The sequence below is a fragment of the Canis lupus genome, chromosome 3, assembly GCF_003254725.2.
Source record: "Canis lupus dingo isolate Sandy chromosome 3, ASM325472v2, whole genome shotgun sequence".
Taxonomy (NCBI): domain Eukaryota; kingdom Metazoa; phylum Chordata; class Mammalia; order Carnivora; family Canidae; genus Canis; species Canis lupus.
The window spans coordinates 16,232,260-16,258,033 of record NC_064245.1 but is presented as its reverse complement, the minus strand read 5'-3'; the positions used below and the strand labels follow the sequence as shown (position 1 = coordinate 16,258,033).

Sequence of the window (25,774 nt, the reverse complement as noted above, 5' to 3'; positions counted from 1 at the left end):
ATCTGCTTGTTGACTAATCTGGAGGCATCTTGTGCAGGTTTGACGGTTGAGACGTAACAGGCTAAAGTGATCCAGATCCTAAAGGGGTATCCCTTTGTCTTTGCCTTTGCCATCCTGAGACATGAAGACAGTGAAGGTGGCTGCTCTGAATTCATCACACCTTAGAGTAGCATCCTCACTGAAAGAGACTGCTGGTCTGATAGGAGGAAAAAAAAAAGTACTCTTTGAAAGCAGCATAATCTATAAAACCACAAAATTATGTAGTTCTCAGGAAAACATTTTTAAGAGATGTAGGGTAGCTTTTCCACAATGCATTTAAAGCCCACATCAAGTATAATTTTGAAGAGTACTTGTTTCTATGGAATTGAATTCCATCTACTCTGTGGCCCATGTCACATTATAATGTTGTTACTTGCATCTGAGTGTGATATACTAGACTGTGAGCTCCTTGGAAAAAGAAACGTCTACCTTGCCATGTTTATATTCCTAACAGTATCCCACACAACTCTAGGCACATTGGAAGCATTCACTAAACACACCTTAAGAAAGGTTGACTGCTTGCTTCTCCGGGTTTAAGACAATGGTGAGCAATATGTCCCTGTTATCTGCCTCAATTTCTTCCACAGGATTGTTTTTTGGTTTTTTGTTTGTTTGTTTGTTTTGTTTTGTTTTGTTTTGTTTTGTTTTGCGTTAGGGATCATACAATTCTAAATTGGGATTAGATCCTGTGTCTTGCAGATCTTCCTCCCATTAAGTGAAAAACAAAAAAAAAAAAACAATAAGAAGGATATCCATAACAAGCTCAATATCCAAGGCTTTCTCTTTGGAAGCTTTTAATGCCAGCAAAGAAAAATTAATGAATGAGAAAAATTTAAGATACAGAGTTTTGGAGTGAGAATAGAATCATTTACCTTTCTACTATCCTATACTAGAGCCTATCAAAAATTGTAAGCAGCTTTTCTGCTGGCTACATCCCACCCACCCCCCTGCCCATGGGTTATTTTCTTTTCTATTAAGTAATTCCTTAATGCCCAGAAAGTTAAAATTCTGTTGAAAAGAGAGTTCTTAGTATCTTCTAAGATTCAAAGCCTTACTGTGATGTTTTTCTTGATTTTGTAATTTTTAAAGTGCTACCTGTATAGTTAAATGTCTCTTTCATGATATATTTATTTTACAATATTTCCAAGTTTATATACATTGTATAGATAGATGCTGTGTAATCAGAATCTTACTCTAAGCACTGTCCACCTCATTTTGATATGTTATCTAATACTTTTGAGAAGCTATCCAAACTTTTGGCCTTTTCTAATCCTCATCTCAATATGAAATCATAATAGTAGCCAAAGAAAAAAGGAGAATGGAAAATATGTCAATCCCTGTTCTATTTGGGTTTCCCCTGAGGCTAATAGAAGCATTGTCTTTCCATTTTCCAGCCAATATTTTAGAGGTAAATGAAAATGTCCACCAAAAAATGAGGTATTTCAAACACATTTTATGAACCATTTAATATTTCTTCACCAAGGAAAACATGCATTAGTTATGGTCAAAGGCAGAAAAAAAATTATTTTCTTGATTTTTAAATGAGATATGGTTCAATTACAAAGTAGTCTTCTCTTAAGATTAGTATGTAATCAGAGGGAGCTGATTCATTTACCAATTTTTTCCCTCCTTTGCATTTGATAAAAATCAAAGATGAAGGTCTTTGACTTGGCTAATCCAGTTATCTCATGTCTTATCAGCCTTGCTCTGGGTGGGAGTCACTTCTGGAAATGATATGCTGCTCCTCAATCATAGCCATGTATTATCTGAAAGCCAACATGGTTTTAGCAGTTTGGCGTTCTATTTTTTTTTTTTAAGATTTTATTCATTTACTCATAAGAGACACAGAGAGAGAGAGAGAGACCCAGGCAGAGGGAGAAGCAGGCTCCCTGCAGGGAGCCCGCCGTGGGACTCGATCCCGGGACTCCAGGATCAGGCCCTGGGCTGGAGGCGGCGCTAAACCGCTGAGCCACCTGGGCTGCCCAAGACAGAATGTTTATTTTTATTTTTTAAGATTTTATTCGCAGTTTGGCATTCTAAAGAGAGTTGCTGGAATAGATACAGCATACAGAGGTGTGTGTGTGTGCATGCACATGCGTGCTCACATGCCCTGCACATGTGCGCGCATGCGTGTGTAATCCTTAAAAAAAGAGACATCTGTTCTGCTAATAGCCGTGTACTTGAGCCCATCTACAGTTTGGTTGTACATCAGTTATGATGTGTCTCTTTCTAACAGGAAGGATACCAATTTTGATGAATAGCTAAAAGGTAAGATCATTCTTAAAGGTGTGAGTGATTAATAATGGCCATGCATAGATTTTTTTCTAAGAGTGTAAATAAAATATATCATTCACATGAAGGGCAGGAGTTTGGCAGAATGATTCATAGTGCATTTTAAAGCATAAAAAGCCAAACCTAGGGTCTCTTCTAAGTGTGTCAAAGAGGAAGCTGGCTTAACCATTTGAAATATTCAAGTAGATATTAGAATATTTGAGTGGATAATAGAAATTATATGCCATAGGATATACTGAAGACAATTAATATTTTTAGTTACCATCAATTAGACAAAATCAAACTTTTTTTTAGTAGTGAAAAAATAATAGCCTCACAGGGGAAAATGGATAAAAGATAGAGATGACATTTCTCTACCATGGCACTTGGACAATTTACTTCACCCCAACCAAGATTTACTATATAACCCTTAGATTGGAGTTCCTGTGGGCAGCTGTTGTATTAGCATAAAGCTTGGTTCTAACATGGCCAGCATTCACACCAAAGTAGACGGGCACTATGAAATTGCTACCTAATACAATAAGACTAAAAAAACTGTTATTTGAAGACAGAAGATTTATTCCAGTAGTGATATCAAAGTACAATAACAAACGACCTATGGTTGGTCTGTGTTTATTCTCTGCCAATGGTCTAGAGCTCATGATATTTTCACAAGGCATAAGAAAACAAGCTCCTTGGTGATACAGTACTCCATGACATTCTCTCCTATGGTCCAGTGCCCAAGAGATTGTGAAAGAGTTTCGGGCCTGGGGTCAAGGAGAGATTCAACTTTTCTTTTACAAGTCACAGGTGAATGGACAAGTACTAGTTTATACCTTTCTAGCATGAATTGAAAGTGAAAAAACAGATGACTGTCAAAATAAACTGTGTAAAAAAGAACACTGAAGACTGTCTAGGATCAAATGCTCATTCCCACTAGAGATTAAAAAAAAAAATCATTGTTTGACTCTTTTAAGAATAAAATCAAGTCCTGAATTTTTAAAGAACTTATTGACTTAATTCCTATAGAAAAATTTATGAATGTAATTATCATTTGATACCTCTCCCTGTGAGGACATAGGGCATACATTCTGGGCATGACAAAAGGCACAGTGACATTCTCTCTCTCCAGTTATCATGGCCTCCCTCCTGTGTTCTTTAGCTGCCAATGTTCCCTGATAGTCAAGACTTGTGTAAACAAGCCAAGCATGAGGTCTATTGATGGACAGAGATCTGACGAACACCTAACACCATCAGGAGCACGACTTTTCAATTGGAAAGGCAAAAACATAGGAAATACCAAAGGATCATGTCACAGGTGAGACTTCACTTACATCAAGGTCTTCCTAGTACTTTTGGAAACTAAACTCCCTTTGAGAAAATCTAAGATATAATATGCTTTACTGACTTGAATACCACAGAGTCTGTCATCTTCATTCTTCTAATTCTCTTTTCTCTCAAAATACACATGTTGGGGATCATCCTGCCTATGGGTGTGGGGGTGCATATATGTGTGTACATCCTAGGAATAGATCTGAATATCTTGGGCTTCCTGGAATAGTAGGACTTAAAATTGGCTCAGTTCTACTATTTAATACATTTCAGGATTGGGAGATTTTTGGATAAATATGGGACTTGTTGCTTATAACACATATCCAAATACAGAACTCAAAGGTGTGTTTCCAGAATAGAAATATTTAAATAATTATCTGTATCTGGTAAGCACTCTAGTAAGGTACCATCATGTGTTACACTCAAAATTCTAACTCTAAATTATAATGTCTTGGCTAATAAAAACTAAAGCATGAAATATCTCAGAGAAATCAGAAAGGCGATGCTGACGGAGGTAAATAAGGATATAGAAGTATTAAAAAGGATATACTATATTGCCCTATTCCAAAGTTCCTTTATAGAATATACCTACTTGGAGATTTCATTAAAAACACATTTATGGGATGCCTGGGTGGCTTGGCAGTTGAGCGTCTGCCTTTGGCTCAGGGCTTGACCCCAGGTCGGGGGATTAGTCCCACATCAGGCTCCCTGTGAAGAGCCTGCTTCTCCCTCTGCCTGTGTCTCTGCCTCTCTCTGTGTCTCTCATGAATAAATACATAAAATCTTAAAAAAAATTTATACTTTCATTTACCAAATATTAATAACAATACACTGACCAGTATAATGTGGGTCAGTATAATGTGTGTGTGTATATATATATATATATATATATATATATTCACATTGTGACCTATCAGAAAATGAAGTATACTAATCAGACAATTAAACAACTACTATGAAGCTTTATCAACAAATTTTGCTTTTCTTTCTCTTGACTTTGTCTCCCAAAGGTAAGAGTAAGCAAATCATTTCTTCCTTTGTCTTTCTTTTTGTCGGATATACTACAATAGAGTAAATGAATCTACGTGGTTGTCTTCCTCATTTCATGTGGCCTGGGTTATTAAAGAGTCTGCTGATTCTCTAGACTCTTTCCTAATGGGATCCTTCCCAGGCTTTCCTTTTCCCTATCCTTTAAAGGAATCTTCAGGGAGCAAGTGGATGCCACTAACCAAACAATAAGTCCAAAGACGATTGCGCTTTCTTCCTCTTAAGCTGATTGTTGTTGTGGCCAAGTGGCAAAATGGGACACGTGGAATAAGAACAAGCTGACAACCAGATGACATGTATATAATTCCAACATGAGAATCAAATAATTGAAGTGGTTAAGACACACAGCCATACTTACTTTGGGTTTCCCCAAAGGGCACATTCTCTAAAACCTATCTCCAATTTCATGCCTTCTGTGATGACACAGAGGTTCTTTCATGTACTTTCATTTTCCCTTTTTATCTTGCTCTGACCATCACCACTTCTGTTTAACTCCTCTAGTCTTCTGGATCTGGAAAGATCCCAGTTTTGTTTAGGCAAAAGACTTTTCTATGCTGGGTCCTTGACTATGGTGTTATTAATGGTTTCCTGATTTAGACCATGATTGCTGTTCTTTTGTTTTATTTTCTTTTACTTCCTTATTCTTCCTTCATTGCCATAGTACCATTTGCAGATTAGCTCTCATTTAAGAGTCAACTAGCTCCATAACTTAGCAAATCAATAAATTGTTCACCAAATGACCAACAAAAAGACAGCCTGATAGAACAGTAATATGAAAAATTAGTCTTTTTCCCTAAAACACACCTCGTTCTAGTCATCAATACAATATATTGTACAAAAAGCGTGACTATTCTTCCTTGGAATTGCAATTAGCACCTCCATTCAGAGTGTAGCCGTACTTTAGTTTTAATTCCTTGTTTTAAAGGCATTTTGTTTGATTCCTCTGACTCAAAATATACACAATCAGACTAAACAGGTGTTTTAGTGAGAAGAGTGTTTACAGAACAATTCAGGTGAGGTATTTCCAGATTGACTGGATGCAATTTTAATGACACAATCATCCTCAAGTGTGTGCTAACTCCTACTACATTCCAATGACTTATTTATCAACATCACAGAGTGCAGGGGGATCTTTTCCCCTTTACTTTAAATATTTTATACTGACTTTTTGAAATCACTAAAAAAAGAAAAAGGAAGAGGAGGAGGAGGAGGAGGAAGATGAAAAAGGGGGAGGCAGAGGAGGAAGGTGAAATATGCCAGCAAAAAATAATGAAATCACAAAAATATATTCCAATGATGCTAAACTTTGCTTCAATTAAATTTAGTCTCTTCTACTTCCAACTCACAAGCCTCCTTTGGCGTCATCAGGCTCCAATATACTTTCCAGTAAGTTCCAAAGAATCCATAAGGTATAAAAATTCCAGAAAAATTATTTGTTGGAGATCAAATGTAAATAGATATATGTTCAGCATCTGAATGTTACAGAAAACTTCTCCAAAATGGCCCATATGTTCTTCTAGAAAAAGCAACAGTCCTGACAGTGAACCATGAAATATTCTGGAGGCAAATGGCAGAGTGCCAGTGTCTTAAGGGACAGCATTTTCCACTTTAAATAACAGACAAAATAAAGCTTTAAAATGTTCTTGGTGATGTATGATTCAGTAAACCCTTCAAGGCAATGTAAAGGAAAACCTTTCCTTCTTAAGAATGATGTTGGAATGAAACACAAAAATTAAGAATTCCTCTGCCAGGCAGCATAAAGAATCAATTGGTGGCTTTCTGAAATTCAGGAAATCCAATGAATTGATAGACTGTTAGGAACCAGGCCACACACACTGAAAGTGATTCTTTATAAGTACAAGATACCAGAGATAACACAAAGCTCCTCTGAAAGCACTGAGCATAAGTACACACTAAAAGAAACTAAATTGTGTACTAGCAGGAAATGAAAAAAGCTTATTTTTTAATAGGCATCTGCAAATGGGGACATTTGGCAAGGGTAAACCAAAGCTTAATTGTAAGATAAGCAATTTACAGGTAAATATCAAACTTTATTTTTTTCAATTCTCATTTGATTTTTGTCATTTCTAGTTCACTTACCCTGTCTCTAAAAATGGCAAAATCTCTATCACAAAATAATTTGGATTTAATTGACATTACCCAAGGCAAGCAAGCTGGAAGTATAATTCTTTTGAAAGCAAACACCTTTTGATGACTGCAAGAATCAAGTATGATCAGAGAATTGTTCTTGGTCATATACAATAGTCTACTCATCTTTATGTGACCTGTGACACAAAAATTAAAATACATAAAATGGTCCTTTAAAAATTATAAATAATCAGTGGGGCAGCTGGGTGCCTAAGAAAAGTCTTTATATTATGATAGAAGAAACATTAGGCTGAACCATTTATTTCATCCATGATTTTATTTTAATATTTAAATTACCATTAAGACATGTGAAATGTACTCAACTAATATCATCACAAATAATTTATGTTTTTTTTCAAAAAAAAAGTTAAAAATAGGAAGTAAAGGAAAATAAGGAAGCTTTTTAAGACTTCTTGAGTAAATTGCAAAATTAATTATTATAAGAAATTAATCTAAATTTAGAGTTATTACTACTGTTTTTGGTTTCTAAGCATTATTATGGTGTTTGTTTACTGACTAGTAAGCCAGGATCAGAAAACATACAGTTTTAAATTTGTTGGGTGATAATACCCTAGATTATGATTTCTCCTTGTGGCAGGATTTTAATTGTATCTAAATAATTTTAGGGAAAAGACTCTTAAACACTTAGGACAAATAAAATTTAAAATCTGAGAGAAGCAGGAAGATGATGAAATGGGAGTATACTGAGTTTGCCCTGCCCCCTGGACACTCAAAAAATAATTACATCTGTACAACTAACTCTAAAAACAATTTGGCGACTGCAGAACTGTTCTTCCACAGCCAGTCATAGAGAGAAGGCCACATTGGAAAAGAAAGGAGGGGCAGAGACACCATTGGGAACCAAATCCCAACATGGTTAACCACAAATGGGAGGGATATCACAAGCATGAAGAAGTGAGAGGATCGAACCCAACACTAGGCAACTCTAGCACTGGGGACCCATCTTGGAAGAACAAATTCCCATAACATCTGATTTGAAAATCATTTAAAAAGCAGAGAGCTTTAAACTCTGGTGAACCAGAGGATGACGGGAAACCAAATTCCTGCCCTTAAAGAACCAGAATACTAAATAATGGCCTGAGACATACCACAGAAGCAATAGTGTGAAAAGTGTCTGGAGAATACCTGAAGATTTATTAACTAATCTTAGAAACTGTGCCAAAGGGGGAGAGATATACAGGAAATTCCTCTGGTAATAAAAGTGCTGGTTGGCACCATTTCTCTTCTCTTCCCCCAACCTAGATAGCCAGATACCTGTGGGAGCCAGCACTAACACTCTTCATCTACTTTGCTAGTGCTATGTGCCCACCCCAGCATTCCTCTGTGGATCTGCCTCATTCAAACTGCCTGTGTCAGCAGATATCTCCCCAAAGTGGGTCCTGCCCCACCACACCTGGCTGAGGCAGCTCCAACCAGGGCCCGGGCCACTTCAGTGGGATTCCTCCATTGCAAAGACAGGAGATAACCTTATACACCAATGTGCCTGCGGTTCCTGAAGCCAGGTCTCCTGTTGGCTGCCTGGGAAGCAAGCCCTGCCATTTTGTGCACTTGCAGCTATGGCAGAGAAGCTAATTGCTGATGGCAAGGCTGATTGCCCGACCTGCCCAGCAAAGAGCTCACAGGGGCTGTACCTGGCCATCTCAACAGTGTGGGGAGAAAACCATTCCCAGTATACCCAAGGCAGGTAAAGCTGGTTATCACAGCCCACTGAGCTAAAAGCACTTGCAACTCAGCCATAAGAGGGGGGCACCACAGCTCACACCTGGGACACCCCTGGAGTACCTGGTCCTGGTGATCAGAGAGAACTGCATTATGGGGCACCACAGGGCTTCTTCCAAACCAGGTCACTCCTTTTAAAACCAGAAGACATAGGTGACCTACCTAGTACATAGAAACAAACTCAGAGTTAGACAAAATGAGGAGATGGAGGAATATGTCACAAACAAAATAACATAAAACAGAATCACGGTAAAAGAGTGAAATAAAACAGTGATAAGCAAGATGCCTGATAAAGAATTCAAAGTAATGGCCATAAAGATATTCACTTGATTTGAAAAAACAGTGGATAAACTCAGGAAGAACTTCAACAAAGAGATAGAAAATATAAAAAAAAAAAAAAAAAAAAAAGAATGAGTCAGAGCTGAAGACTTCAACTGAAATGAAAAATATGCCAAACAGAATAAACAACAGGTTTGAGGAGGCTGGAGAATAGATAGACGAGTTGGAAGACAAGATGATGAAACGCAACCAAGCTGAATGGCACAAAGAAAAATAAAAAATGAGAATAGGTTAAGGGAAGTCTGTGACATCATCAAACACAACATTTGTATTTTAGGAATCCCAGAAGGACAAAAGAGAGATAAGGGGCAGAAAACTTATTCAAAGAAATAGTAGTTGAAAATTTCCCAGGCAGCCCAGTGGCTCAGCGGTTTAGCACCACCTTCGGCCCAGGGCCTGATCCTGGAGACCTGGGATCGAGTCCCACGTCAGGCTCCCTGCAAGGAGCCTGCTTCTCCCTTTTTCTCTACCTCTCTCTCTCTCTCTCTCTCTCATGAATAAATAAATAAAATCTTTAAAAAGAAAAACAAAAAAGAAAGAAAAGAAAATTTCCCTAAGCTTTAGAGGGAAACACACATCGAGGTCCAGGAAGCACAGAGAGCCCCTAATAAGGTGAACCCAAGGAGGATTCAAGACACATATTAATTAAAATGGCAAAATGCAATGATAAAAAGAAAAGTTTAAAAGCAGCAAGAGAAAAGAAAATAGTGACATACAACAGAAACCCCAAAGGCTATCAGCTGATCTTTCAGCAGAAATTTTGCAGGCTAGAAGAGAGTGGCATGACATATTGAAAGCCTGAAAGGAAAAAACCTACCACCCAGAATATTTTATCTGAAAATGTTATCATTCTGAGCTGGAGGAAAGATAAAATTTCTCAGAGAGACTAAAGTTAAAGGAGTTCATCATCACTAAACCAACCTTACAAAGAATGTTAGAAAGAATTTTTTTTTAAGTAAAAAGAAAATGCTATAACTAGAAGTAAGAAAATTATGGAAGGAAAAAATTTCATAAGTAAAAGGAAATATGTAGCAATGGTAATAGATGAATCACTTACAAAGCCAGTATGGAGGTTAAAACACAGAACTAATATCATTAATTATATCTGTAAAAAGTAGTCAAAGGATACACAAAATAAAAAGATGTAAAATATAACATCATAGGCAAAAAAGTAGAAGAAGGAGTAAAAAAATTAGTGCTTTTAGAATGTGTTTGAACTTAAGTGTCCATCAACTTAATATAAACTGCTATAAACATAGGATGTTATATATGAACCCAAATATTAACCAAAAAACAAAAACCTACAATAGACACACAAAAAATTAAAGAGAAAGGAAAACAAACATAATACTACAGAAGACTATCAAACCAGGTCCAGGAAGAGAGCAAGAGAACAAAGGAACAGAGAAAACTATAAACACAAGTAGAAAACAATTAACAAAATATCAGTAAGTACATACCCATCAAAATTACTTTACATGCAAATGTACTAAAGGTTCCAATCAAAAGATATAGGATGACAGAGTGAATTAAAAAAAACAAACACAAGAGCCATCTATATGCTGCCTCAAGAGACTCACCTCAGAACTAAAGAAACATACAGACTGAAATTGAAGGGATGAAAATAATAATCCACACAAAGAAAGTGGGAAAATAAAAAAGCCAGGGTAGCCATCCTTATCAGGGTAGCAATACTTATATAAGACAAAATAGAAAAAAAAAAAGACAAAATAGAGGTTAAAACATACTGTAGCAAGAGACAAAGAAGGGCAGTACATAATGATAAAGGAATCAATCCAACAAGAGCATATAACAATTGTAAATATCTATGCACCCAACACAGAAGCATCTAAATACATAAAGCAGATATTAACAGACATAAAGGGAGAAATTGACAGTAATATAATAATACAGGGAACGTTAACACCCCATTTACATCAATGGATAGATCATCCTGTCAGAAATCAACAAGGGTGCTCACTTCGGCAGTACATATACTAAAATTGGAACGATACAGAGAAGATTAGCATGGCCCGCCCCTGTGCAAGGATGACACACAAATTCATGACGCATTCCATATTAAAAAAAAAAAAAAAAAAAAAAGAGGGGATCCTTGGGTGGCTCAGCGGTTTACCTTCTGCCTTCAGCCCAGGGCATAATCTTGGAGTCCTGGGATCGGGTCCCACATCGGGCTCCTTGCATGGAGCCTGCTTCTCCCTCTGCCTGCGTCTCTGCCTCTCTCTCTCTCTTTCTCTCATGAATAAATAAATAAAATCTGAAAAGAAAAGAAAAAAAGAAAAGAAAAGAAAAGAAAAGAAAAGAAAAGAAAAGAAAAGAAAAGAAAAGAAAAAAGAAATCAACAAGGAAACAGCGGCTTTGAATGGCACATGTTAGATCAGATGGACCCAAAAAATGTATACAGGATATTTTACTAAAAACAGCAGAATACACACATTCTTTTCAAGTGCACACAGAACGTTCTCCAGGATAGATCCATGTAATTCGACAAAACAAGTCTCAATAAATTTAAGAAGATTGAAATTATATCAAGTATTTTTTCTAACCACAATGTATGAAACTAGAAATTAATTACAAGAAAAAAAATCTGGAAAAAACACAAACACATGGAGGCTATACAACATGCTAGTAAACAACAAATAGATCAACCAAGCAATCAAGAAGGAAATAAAAACAATGCATGGAGACAAATGAAAATGAAAAAACAATAGTCTGAGATATTTGAGATGTAGCAAAAGCAGTTCTAAGAGGGAAGTTTATAATGATGCAGGCCTATGTCAAGAAATAAGAAAAATTGCAAATAAACAACCTAACTTTACATCTAGAGAAATTGAAAAAGAAAAAAAAGTACAAGGAAGGAAACACTAAAGATAAGGCAGAAATAAATGAAATAGAGACAAAAAAAAATAGAAAAGATTAATGGAACCAAGAGCTGCTTCTTAGAAAAGATAAGCAAAATGGATAAACCTTTAGCTAGACTCATCAGGAAAAAAAAAAAAAGGACTCAAAATCAGAAATGAGGGAGGGGAAATGACAACAAATAACACAGAAATATAAAGAATTATAAAAAAGTATTATAAAAATTATATGCCAATAAACTAGACTATCTACAAGAAATGGATATAGTCCTAGAACATACAATCTTCCAAAATTGAATCGAGAATAAATAATTTGAATAGACAGATTACTAGCAACAAAACGGAATCAATAATCCAAAAACTTACAACAAACAAAAGCCTAGTAAGACAGCTTCACATATGAATTCTACCAAACATTTAAAGAAGAGTTTAGTACCTATTCTTTTCAAACTATTTCAAAAAATTGAAGAGAAAGGAAAACTTCCAATTCATTCTACAAGTCTAATATTACTCTAATACCAAAGCTAGACAAAGGCACTATAAACAAGCAAACAAACTATGGCCAATAGTTCTTGATGAAGATAGATGCAAACATCCTCAACAAACTACTAGCAAACCACATTCAACAACACATTAAAAAGATCATTCACCACAATCAAGTGAGATTGATTCCAGGGATACAAGGGTGCTTCACTACTTGGAAATCAATCAATGTAATGTATCACATTAACAAGACGGGGGATAAAAAACCATATGATCATCTTAGTATATGGAGAAAAAGTATTTGACAAAACACAATATTCATTCATGATAAACACTCAACAAAGTGAGTATAGAGAGAACATACCTCTACATAATACAGGCTATATACAAGATAACCACAGTTAATATCCTCCATAATGGTGAAAAACAGAATGTTTTTACTCTAAGATAAGGATATCCACTGTTACCACTTTTATTCAATGTAGCATTGGAAGTCCTGGCTATAGTAATCATCACGAAAAAGATATAAAATGCCCACATTACTCAGAGCAATCCATAGATTCAATGTGGTCTATATCAAAATACCAATAGTGTTTTTCACAGAACTAGAACAAATAATACTAAAATCTGTATGAAACCATAAGATGCTGAATAGCTAAAGCAATCTTAAGAAAAAATAACAAAGTTGGAAGCATCACAATTCCATTTTTTTTTTTATGATACTCACACAGAGAGAGAGAGAGAGAGAGAGAGAGAGGCAGAGACACAGGCAGAGGGAGAAGCAGTCTCCATGCACCGGGAGCCCGACGTGGGATTCGATCCCGGGTCTCCAGGATCGCACCCTGGGCCAAAGGCAGGCGCTAAACCGCTGCGCCACCCAGGGATCCCCAAGTCCAAATTTCAAGATACACTTCAAAACTTTAACAAAAACAAAACAAAACAAAACAAAACAAAAATAAAAAAACCCAGATGGTACTTGGCATAAAAATAAGTATGTAGATCAATGAAACAAGATGGAGAGCCCAAAAGTAAACCCACACTTACATTTTCAATTAATCTATGACAAAGAGGCAAAAATACACAGTAAGGAAAAGAGAGTATTTTTAATAAATAGTATTGGGAAAACCAGACAGTTCTATCTAAATGAAGGAAACTGGACCACTATCTTACATCATCCACATAATCAAACTCAAAACGGATTAAGGATCTAAATATGGAACCTGAAACCATAAAACTCCTAAAAGAAAGGATAGGCAGAAATCTCTTGGATATTGGCCACAGTGATATATTTATGGATATGATTCCTCAGGCAAGGAAAATAAAGGCAAAAATAAACTATTGGGAGTATATCAAAATAAAAGCTTTTGCACAAGAAAGGAAGCAATCAAAGGTAACTAATGAGTGGGAGAGGATATTTGCAAATATATACCTGATAAGAGATTTATATCCAAAATATATAAAGAATTTGTACAACTCAACACCAAAATACCAAAATACAAAATCTAAAAAAATGGGCAGAGGATATGAATAGACATTTTTACAGAGAAAACATACAGATGGCCAACAGATACATGAAAAGGTGCTCAACGTCACTCATCATCAGGGAAATGTATATCCAAACTGCAGTGAGATACTACCTCACACCTGTCAGAATGGCTAATGTCAAAAAGACAAGAAATAATGAGTGTTGGCAAGGAGGTGGGGAAAAGGTAAGTCTTGTTCACTGTCAATGAGATTGTAAATTGGTGCCATCACAGTACAAAACACCAAGGCAGTTTCTCAAAAAAATTAAAAATAGAAATATCATATGATCCAGTAATTCCATTACTGGGTATTTACCCAAAGAAAAGAAAAACATTCATTTGAAAAAAACATATGCACCCCTATGTTTATCGCAATAGTTACAAGAGCCAAGATAGGGAAATAATCTAAATGTCCATTGATAGATGAATAAAGACAATGAATAAAGACATGTGTGTGTTTGTGTGTGTGTATACACATGCACACAATGGAATGCTATTCAGCCATAAAAAAAGAATGAGATTTTGCCATTTGAGACAATATGGATGGACCCAGAAGGTATTATGCCAAGTGAAATAAGTCAGACAGAGAAAGACAAATACCATATGATTTCATTTATATGTGATTCTTAAAAAACAAACACAAAAACATACTCAAATACAGAGAAGCACCTGGTGGTTGCCAGACGGAGGAGGTGGAAGGAGGTAGGCAAAATAGTCAAAAAGGGATTAAGAGGTACAAAGTTTCAGTTATAAGACAAGTTAAGGAGATGAAAAGTACAACATAGAGAATATATATAGTCAATAACATCGTAACATGTTGTTTGATTACAGATGGCAACTACACTTACAGTGGTGAGCAATGTATAGAATTGTCAAATCAGTATGTTGTACACGTGAAACTAATACAACAGGGTGTGTCAGTTGTATCTTAATAATAAAAAATTAAAATCTAACATTTGTAGTAGAATAAAATATTAATTAAAGCAATAATTGATGGTTACTCAAAGAAAAGTTGCACTGTCTACTGTAAATTCTCTCACAGGAACGAGATCAATGTGCATACTCCATAAATTTGAAGAGTTTAAAAATATGTCTAAATATGCGGCATCGGGTACCCAGTAAGTGATCAATGATTATTCTGAATTCCTGAAATATGTCTTCTACCTTGTGGTTACATGTATATGTTTGTGGGATTGCCCTATGTTGGCAACAGCAGCTCCTCACCTAAGGACAACTTTAATTCGCCAAAGAACAATGGTATAGGGACGCCTGGGTGGCTCAGTGGTTGAGCGTCTTCCTTTGGCTCAGATCATGATCCCGGGATCCAGGATTGAGTCCCACATTGGGCTCCTTGCAGGGAGCCTGCTTCTCCCCCTACCCCTCTCTCTGTCTCTTTTTTTTTTTCTTTTTAAGTTTTTATTTATTTATGATAGTCACACAGAGAGAGAAAGAGAGGCAGAGACATAGGTAGAGGGAGAAGCAGGCTCCATGCACCGGGAGCCCGACGTGGGATTCGATCCCGGGTCTCCAGGATCGCACCCTGGGCCAAAGGCAGGCGCCAAACCGCTGCGCCACCCAGGGATCCCCTCTTTTGAATAAATAAATAAAATATAAAAAAAAACAATGTTATAGGTATTCAAGTTTTTAATAACTCCCTTGAAGTTTAAATATCTTTCTAAATGTTCCAAAACTATACTCATATGCTCTACTAACATATAAAGTTAAACAATATCATTACCTCATGGCCCAACAGTCCTGATCATCATTAACATCTACCATTGACTATCCTGTGGATGTAGTAGTAAAATATTTACTACTGAATCAAAATCATGCTGAAAACTGGGCTACCTTGCATCTACTTTCCTATCTGTTTTTTAATCATAAACTTGGGCAAATTGCACAAAATAGGCTTATTGGGATGCTCTAGTTAACCCAAATTTTTCTTTGCAAGGTGTGGTTTTCAGGGAATCATCAATACTAAACAATCAATAGAGACTGAACTGGAACATGCCTCACTAACCTAACCACAAATTTGAGTTGTTTAACTGGGCTGAGCTTGTCTTCATTGTAGATGGTATGATAAAACACTGGCTTTCATTTGTTTCTTGTTTCTTAAAAGAAGACATTTCAAAATTGTGAGTATGGGTGTTCATCTAGCAAAAATGCTTTTTTTAAGATTTATATATTTTATTTGAGAGAGAGAGCATGGTGGGGAGGAGCAGAGAGCTGGGGAGAATCTCAACTAGACTCCCCACTGAGTGTAGAGCACAACACAGGGCTCCATCTCATGACCTACCCTGAGACCGTGACCTGTGTTGAAATCAAGAGTCAGACATTTAAGTGACTAAGCCACCCAGGCACCCCAGAAGAGGATGCCATTCTGAGCCAAGAGTCAGTTGGTATAAGAAACCACAACATCCAGCACTAGGAAAACAATGATTCTGTCCTGAGGAAAGCAAGAATGATGAAGTTGAGAATTCCCTCAAAACTATTCTTGATATAATTTTGCTTTCCTTTGATACATTTATCCATTCCTAGTTGTGCGGTACTCTGGATAAGTATTTTTGTAGGGCCTCTGTCTGTATAAACAATCAGATTTAAGATATGTTACTAAATGTATGGGTCCATATGAAGTAGAAATGAAGACTTAGAAGACTTGGTAGAGTAGAGAAGAAATAGAGAATATCTGTTTATTGTCCAATCAATATATATGAAGACTCTTCTTAGTTTCAAGACACCATCTCTTCCTCTGTAGATTCAGAAACAATCTCTTCATGTTATTTATTATCTAATATGTCATTTTCTAAATAATTTCATACCTCACACTATATGAAAAAGGTGGTAATGCCATTATTATTCATAAAGCTATAGCTCTTCAGGGTGCATTTGTATTGAAACAAGATAGATCTTTCTGTTACTGCAATTCCCTAACACCATTTATTTAGTTATATCATTACTCATGATTCTGAATCACCCAATGACTTCAATGGACTATCAGAGGTTATAACTGCACTTCATTGATGATGACCACACATAAATGCAAGCCTTACCCAGAGTAGGCAGCAAAGTATGAGTTATCATTCATTTTCTGTCATTTTAATCTTATCGGACAGAATTTTGTAGTTTAAACATAAGTAAGACATCTTCCAAATATGTCTTCCCTCAAAATCTTGAACTAAAATCATTTCATTCCTAGAATATAATACTTTCCAATGTTGACCATACGCCGGCCTTCCACATTGGAAGGGAGGATTGGTTAAAGCTGCTGAGCTGAGGAAGAAGAATGGCCCTTTTCAAAGAAGGAATGTCCATCCCATTTCCAACAAGGCTTAATTAAGACTAACCCAGGAAAGTATGTCATCGAATCAATCATAGGCAAGAGAGAACTTTGATTGGAAGGGTTGATTAGCAGTGAGAAACAACATTTTGGGAAACCCTCGGAGGAGACAGGCACAGCCAGTCCCGAAATCTGCCAGATGTGCAGTGCAAAGCCTGTGGCAGGAATAGAGTAACTGTCCCAGGTCACCACAAAGTAAAGGCTGTCTACTGCCACCCTGCCACCATCTGGTGCTTGTAGATCAGAGGAGATACATGCTCTGAACCCAGAGGGGTGAGAACTGACTGTGGGGCCCACAGATACAGCTCAAGTCTAAGGGTCACAGGTGGACTATCAGTAACCTAGATCCCTGAACTCATCCTGTGTCCAAACTGAGGAAGATTCACCTAAAATCAATAGATCATCACTGATTCATTGCTCAGTCTCATGTGATCCCATGAAAGAAATACTGTGATCTGAACTCACGGTGCCTGGCCTGGATGGCACTCCTAGCCTCTAAGAATGATCTTAAAAAATTTGGTGGAAGGCATTTTAATGTGCAGAGCTGCTTAAGACACAGGCCAGAAGCAGGGGCTCCTACTTGCTGATATTTTATTTTCCTCCAGTTTTTAAAAAGCCCTTTGATAGAGGCTAGGTCTTCCTATAGCATGTCCCTTTCCGTATCACTAGTAACTATATTTTCAAATATATTGCCAGAGAGTAATAGCTACCCGATAATATTAGAATAGCCTTGCAGGAAAGAATAATGTCTTACATTTCCACTCTGCTCTGTAAAACCTGGCCCAAGGCTAGTCACATAAAAGCAACAAATACTTCTCGGTTCCTAACAGCTATTTACCAAATAGGCCAAATATAGTTAACAGGTAAACTGTAGAACTGCTAAACAAGAGAAGTCAGTCAAGAGTCCTTGATACTCTAAAAGTAATTGTTACTGGAAAATAAATTCATAGTCAGAGCAGTCATTCTTCATCATAAAGATTTCAGCCTAAGGAAAATAGGGCTGTACCCTAATCCTCTGGCTGAAGTCAAAGTGTTGGATGGATATTGCATTTCCTAAAATTATTCACCAAATTAAGTCCTCGATATTATTTCTCTTCCCTTTCTCTATCTTCAGTATTGAGAGCATGCATATCATCTTCCTTTTTTGCTAAAACAGGTTCAATATTTCACTTTACAATCAATCTGATAATGACCTTTCTCTATGACTAACCCTACTCCACAGTGATCTGTGATTTAGGGTTGAAGTATCATTTTGTATATATGATCTATACCACATTGATTCACACCAGATGTGTAGGAATGTGCAAGAGCATTATGTATACATATGTATATTGCATATTTTTAGGTACATACATACATATATATACAGGTATGTCCCATTCCCTCAAGAAAATTATATGCTTTATGCTAAAGAGCATATTTCTTATAAAGCATATAGCACTTTCCCAGAAAGAGTAGGAACTGAGAAGTTTCCTACATTTGATTAAAGTTTGATCCCATCATGCTATATCTGGCCTTTGAAATCTTTTGAGAACCTTGAGGCTCATTAAAATATAAATGAGATCTAAGAATGATAGGAATCAATAATTATCAATATCACATTTAAGCAAATCTGTGGTAATAGATGAAGTGAGGAATTAAACTAGTGTACATTTTCCAGGTCCAGGTGATATATGTACAGGTCTCAGTTGATATATTTTCTTCCCAATAATTCTTCTCCCCCACGACCAAGATCATCACTGATCATCACCACTATCTACCACTACTACAAACAACACAATCGAACATGCTAGGTTATTAAGTCTTTGGGAACTGAAGCCAAATATTAATCATATTTCTATCCTTGAGCAAAGCACATAGTAGAGCTCAATAAATATTAATTGGGGAATAAATGAAAATCTACGTTGTTTTGCCTTCTTAAACTGATCTGGCCATATCTGAGTCAACACATAAAAGCTAACCATGTAATTTCCATCTTTCCAGAAATTTTATAAGAAGTTGTAAGGCCTTAATCATTACCTTGCCAAAGTTGTGAACATTGTACAGGAAATCCCTTCCATGGTTATGAGGCTATAGAGCTCATTTTACTCATTCTTCTCAAGGGAAACTTAGCAGGAGGATATAGGTGGCTTTTCTTTTCAATCATTGCTGTGAGAAAAAAAATACAATTATGTATCACCTTCACTTATGAAAATATTATACTAAGCCAAAACAGGAACAAATGACCTTCTTGAATAGAGAAAAAAAAGAGAGATGAATATGAATATACTGGAAAATGTATAGGTGAAAAGAAAAAATAAAGTGAACATGTAAAATTTAGTTTGTGGTAAAACATTAAGTCATCACAAAAAATTCTCAGGATTATCAGTAATAAGTAGTTAGAAAATGGGTACAGGGTAGTTCAGAGAGTGAGACTCTCATATGCTTTTTTAAAATTTAGAACACCTTTTAAAATGTGGTAGTGTCTTTCTTTGTATTTAAGCTATATAAACACACAGAATAGAGAATACTGTGGCTTACAAGGCATGTTCTGATTATACAAAAATAAAGAGGCATTGAAATAAAAAGGCACTTCTCATCCATATTTCCAGTTCAAAACAAAATAATCTTCCATAGCCTCACCATCAGGTGAATTCTGGAAAATAATTATTTTGCACGCTTAGTTCTCGTTCTCGATTCCAACGCAGGAGGCTACTACAGGTTTTAGAGGAGAAAAGAGCCAAGATACATAAACTTTATTGTTATTGTGGCCCATTTGATGAGATACTGTCCCAAATGAATGGACATTGGCCATTCAGAGGAAAACAAAAGCCTGTTTATCAGCTGGTTAATTGCTCTCAAATATGAAATAAGATTCCCAGCAGTAAAGCTCCCTGACTCTTCTATCCCTCACCTGAATTATAAACTATCTGAGAACAGAACCATTTCCAGCATTCAAGTGTTTATCATAATGAAGCACATCTGCCACAGATGACTGCTGACCTTTCAACTTTGGTCAGCATTTGGCAGCTGACACAGTCCTGTGGGTTTCCTGGCACTCTCATCTTCCCTTTACTTGGTATCTTAACTTAACTCTAAAATGAGAAAGTAACCAAGTAGAGCCAGAACACTGAAAATATTACATAAAATGAGTCTCATGAATGCATTTACTTGCCATCAGAATTTCTGGACTTGGGGAGGACTGGGTTTTTTGTTGTTGTTAACTCATTTTATTACTTCATTTACCCAACTTTTTTAAGATCTATTTATTTATTCATGAGAGACACAGAGAGAGAGAGAGAGAGAAAGAGGCAGGAACATAAGCAGAGGGAGAAGCAGGCTCCCCACAGGGGGTCCAGTGTGGGACTCGATCCCAGATCCTGGGATCACACCCTGAGCCGAAGGCAGACACTCAACCGCCGAGCCACCAGGCATCTCTTTATTTCCCCAACTTAACAGTTGGATAGATTATTCATTGTATGATTGTTTAAAAATTGTTACTGATACTTTAACCTGTTTGATATCCACTAGATCATCCAAAAATTACCAAAGAATCTTTCCTCACCAATGGAAAGAGATTTGTCTTTTCTCTGGAGTTTTTGGACAAGCTGGATAATCCTTTAAGGGCAAATTTTAAAAAGGCAAATGTAGGACACCCTGCCTCTTGCATGAGTGGAGAAACCTTAACTCTGATAATAAACCACTATTAAATATAATTACAATTTACTATATACTTTTAGTAGATACTGCACTAACAGCATTATTATATAAATTCTCTGTTAACATGTGGGCTTCTCCAGCTTTTGCACAACCTCAGTGCACCTGGAACACAGGCCTTACAGGTAGCTTTCTGGATAGGTCTGCTTACCTGGCTTTGACTTGTTCGGGCAACGTAATAATATCTGTATTTATACATACATGTAACCCAGCTACACAATTTTAACAAATATTGATATCATCTCTTCCTCCATCCCTTTTGTCCCTTCCTACCAGTAAATATCTGGCCATCTATTGCCCCAGGCTTTTGTAGCCCTTTGAACAGATGAAGCAGTATAAAGGCTATTTCCTATGCTTTGGAAACTAACCAGGGAATCAGAGTTTAGTAAAGAGATGGCTGCTCCACATTCATGCTCCTTCCTAGTGACCCCTCTTCTTCCTTTCTGGAAACCCCTTTCCCTTTGTGTGTGTGTGTGTGTGTGTGTGTGTGTGTGTGTGTGTGTGTGAATTCCATGCCACTCCCTGCTCCTTTTTTTCTAGAAAGGTGCGAAGGCCAGATCATTCTTTTTTTTTCTGGAACACTAGTAGAGCAGGAGGTTCTGTCTATAACCTAAAATCTGTCAATTGGCTGTTCACTGCTAAGACATTGGGAAGGATTCGTGTGACTCCAGAAAAACTGTCCCTGTGATTATATTCTGACCGCGATTTCAGCTATTGGAAAACTGCTGTGGTCACTACGTTGTAAATCCTATCCTTCCTGAATTCTCTTGGATCATGGTCTGAATGAAGCCTGGTCTACTAGCTTCCTGTTAATGGTATGAGCCTCATCACCCTGATATTCTTCCAATTAGCTCCCTTCCACTTTTGTTAACCAGGGTTGGTATCTGGTACTTATGAGGAAGAACCATTGCTGATATATAAAACGTGTGACTGTGAGAGGCAGTTTATAAGCAAGATAAGATGTGTGACATTGGGACTGGCATGGACAAAAATCCCAATGCGTCTTAAGAAAGGAAAAGTGGTGGCATCAGCTAACCAGGAACAGATAATAGACATAGTGACACCAGGTGTTCAGGAGAAGTGGTAGGACAGATGACAACCTGTAGGCAGGGAAAAGGGGCAAAATGTACTCAGGGGATGATGAATAGATTGACTTCATTGAAAGGGATTGCTCAGGGTACTCTTGCGACCACAAATATTTGTTTAGTATTTTCTACTATTGGGCGTTGCTGGAATACAGAGTTGTTAAGGTCAAGTACCTGCTCCCGAGGAGCACAAGAGCCAATCATCTCTTCAAGTAGAGAAGGATGCTCTTGGAGTGGGCTAATAAGAGATTTTTGACTACTGTTCTCTGAGGAAATAGTGACTTCTCTGAAGTAGATTTTTAATGCTACCAAAGCATTATTTACAGGTAGAAAGGGGAAATACATGCTAGATTTAAATAAATGCATTTAAAACTGTAATGAGCAGACGTTTGAAGCCTTCAAGGGTAGCACTCCACGAAAATTGTGAGAATTTCTAGCTTCAATTGGTTTTCACTTTAACACTTGAAGTAAGTGTAAAAGCATTCATAAAAAAGATATATAACCTATATGTGAAGAAAAGTTTAATTTTACGATTGTGATAGCTTTATATGATTTTCTGAAAAATCCTTACTCATACCTCTGCTTCTGACAGATGTTAGCTAGTTTTTATTATTATTTTTTCCCCTTTAGGGCATAGGTAAGCAAAAGCGACTTCTGTGGACCATCTTATTGTGAAAACAGTTTGTATCTTTCTTCTATATCTTGCTCTACTATGCATATTTAAAATTATGTTAAGTGTAAAGAGCAACTTCCTACTTGGTAACCAAACTGAACCTTCCCACTGGAGGAACATAGTGGCAAACAGCCATATGTACCATAGTGGAACAGCTTCCCTATCTGACACAGTTGAGGAGATACACATTTTAAGCATCTCATCAAATGTGAAGTATGGACTACACACACAGACTACCTGTGCATAATCTCCGGGGCTGCAGAATAACTGCTCTATTTCACCCTAACTTGGGTGAAACAATTGTTTCACTGTTGGAATTAAGCAATGATGGCCATCTGGGTATTTATTTATTTAATCAATCTTTTGCAGTTCACATTTAGGTTGATTCTAGTTTAATCACCTGGATTATCTGATCATTTATTTTGGATAAATCCCAAGCAGTAGAATCGTTAGTATATATACATTTTCAAGGTTTTTGACCTGTAGGGCATTTAATTTTTTTCCTTCAGAGGAATTATACCAATTTGTCCTCAAATAGCACTGTGTATGTGTGAGTCACTGCTACACTGTCTTTTGAACTTCACTCCTGGAGCCCAGGTGGAAGAAGAACATGGTTGGGTCATTCCAGTTGTTGCATGAGTGTCTAATCTGAGTTTCCATCCTCAGACAGAAAAGTAGTAAAGATTAAATTGTTAGGTTTTCAAAATCTTCTTTCTCTATTTCTCAATATTTGTTATATTAAGATTAAACATCTCCTTCACAAATTTTAAATAGTATAAATAGAAAATAACAAGCTTTACTAAAATATCATCCCAGAATTTTACTTCCCCATATGAGGTTCTCCATTCAGGATCTACCAATTTAACTATCTATCATCTATCTATCTATTGGCGCAAAGGGAAATTCAGGGTTTGGATATTTTCCACCTATACTCATCCTCACATCTGTACCTGTTCATTTTATTCCTTTTCCAGCAAGCCCTTCCTCCTCTCCCAGACCTAATCTAAACCTCCTTTCCTTCAATCTAGAGTACAAGTCCCATCTCTGCCATGCCACGTCCTTGGCTACCTGGATCTCAGTAATTATTTGCTCAACTCCTCAGCCCTGACACTGCATCATTATAACCTATAGGATGAACATTAGCTAAAATACAGTGAGTAATGCACTGGGGCTGAAAAGATTTCAGAAGGAAAGCATTTATCATCTACTATTTAAGAATGACTGTCAGCTGGGTATTTTATCACTTGAACACCTTGCTCTTTGTCATGAGAGAAAGAAGTTAACAGTTTTCATAAGAATAAATAGCTCGGGAAATAATCATCATATTCATAAACTATATGAGCCTTTCTATTATTTCATGATGATGGTGATCTACACAGGTTTTTATATTTTTAAGACCCTGGGTTTTTCCTTGAACTCTTACCAGGAATTGTCAAGATATGGCTGACCCATAGGTCATTATTTTTCAAAATAATTGGAATTCCTCAACTGTATAGTGAGTATCTTATTAAATATAAATGAAATGAAGAATTAAATATCTTCATTTTGAAAAGGCTCTAGTATGAAGTACTTGCTATTCATAACATAATTCTTCCTACTTTCTGACTATCATTAAGAAAAACTTTTCACACAGCTACTGAATAGTAATCTTTAATTTTGGGTCATTTGAGCTCTCCCCCATCAAAAAATTAAAAAAAAAAAATAAAGAGATTCATTCTTTTAACATGCGCATATTTAATTTCACTTGTTAAAAGTTAAAAGTTGGCCTTCTGTTTCCTCTCACATTAAGTCTTTGTCTCATTTGGTGTCATATATAACTTCCATGCCCAGGGATTTCCTAATAACCAAAAGCAATATTAGACTGATCTTGTATTTTAAAATAATTTTATCTATGACTTTCAAGTTTAATAGCAATAAACCTGGAAGATTTTTAAAACCATTGTTTACTTAGTTTCTTTCACAAAGACCATTATAAAAGGCAGTAGAAATACAATTATTACAAATAAAGATTATACAAAAACACTTTCAGGTGTTGGATGTAATCATTTCTGTTTGGCCTTCTGAAATAAATGCATAAATGTTGCGGTTTAAGTTGTACCCACCATAGGTAAAAAATAAAAACAGAATGCAACAATTTTGTCCACCTATTTGTGCAAACATACTTCATATGTGACCGAGGAAAATTCTCATATGATCAGTTCATTAAATATTCCAAACATAGATTTCTTGAAGACTGAGTTGAAGTCCGTGTCTGACGAATGTTTTCCATCAAGTACTCTGCGTTTCCAAACTTAAAAGTAAAACAAATAATTTTTTCTATTTCCTTGTGAAATACACAGCATCCTTTCATATTCATTCTTTTAAGATTTTTTTTCCCTCATAGCAAGCAAAAGAAAAAAGATACAACCAGGAAATTAACTTTCTCCCATTTTTCTTGTTTTCTTTTGCTTGTGCTCTCTCCCTTCCCTCTTGGTTTCCCTGAAAGATTTGGAATGTATAGTAACACCTGCTGGGGTGGTAACAGCAGTTGATCTCGGCCTTAGTGGTGCCCTGTGCGCACTTAGAGTGGCACAGGTCACTGTCTCCATACTCCTTCCGTTCATCACATGGTCACGCCTGGCATCAGGAGGTTGGTCACTGTGAAACATCTTCATGCCCACCGTGGCAAGACCTACAAACTTGGGGCTCTAGGCAGTTGTGTCTCTTCCCAAGCCCAGTGGAACTGAGAATAGAATCTTTGTCCTTCCACTACAGATGGTCAACAGCCTGGAGTGTGCCAGTAATCTGAGAAGAGGCCAGACTTATTTTAATTACAAATTACTCCGTCACTTCACGTTTGTTATCCCTCTGTACCTGTAGTTCATGCACCGGACAACTTAATACACATTATTTAAATAATCATCAAACCCTTCCCCGTTTCAGCACTTTCCACCTTTCTCTAGAAAGCCTACCCGTTTGTAGGGATTTATAACCATAAGTGCCTGAAGTCAAGTTTCAGTTCTAGGAAATGTGGGGTAGATGCGACTTTAAAACAAACTGATCAGACATTGGAACAACAAAGACAGGAGGATTAAGGCAGTCTCTGAAGATGAAAGTGTAAAGAGATCTTGGGGGAAAATCGCTTGAGAGGAGCCTTTTAAAAATCAAACAGAAAAACTCTCATCAGTGGTCTCTCTCTTTTTTTT

At 36.7% G+C, this 25,774-nt stretch overlaps 1 long non-coding RNA gene and 1 other non-coding gene across 4 annotated transcripts in view; one reads left to right on the top strand and one right to left on the bottom strand.

Moving 5' to 3' along the window:
• The window catches only part of LOC112653364 (uncharacterized), a 175,703-nt gene that overhangs the window by 17,402 nt on the left and 132,527 nt on the right, over positions 1 to 25,774 (bottom strand). For all 3 annotated transcript variants that reach the window (XR_004814428.2, XR_007409714.1, XR_004814431.2), the window contains one exon: positions 19,155 to 19,283. This is a non-coding gene — a long non-coding RNA (uncharacterized LOC112653364). The remainder of the gene's footprint in view (positions 1 to 19,154; positions 19,284 to 25,774) is intronic.
• LOC112654251 (U6 spliceosomal RNA) lies at positions 10,890 to 11,000 on the top strand. The gene has a single exon (XR_003132900.1). It is a non-coding gene; the product is annotated as a U6 spliceosomal RNA (small nuclear RNA).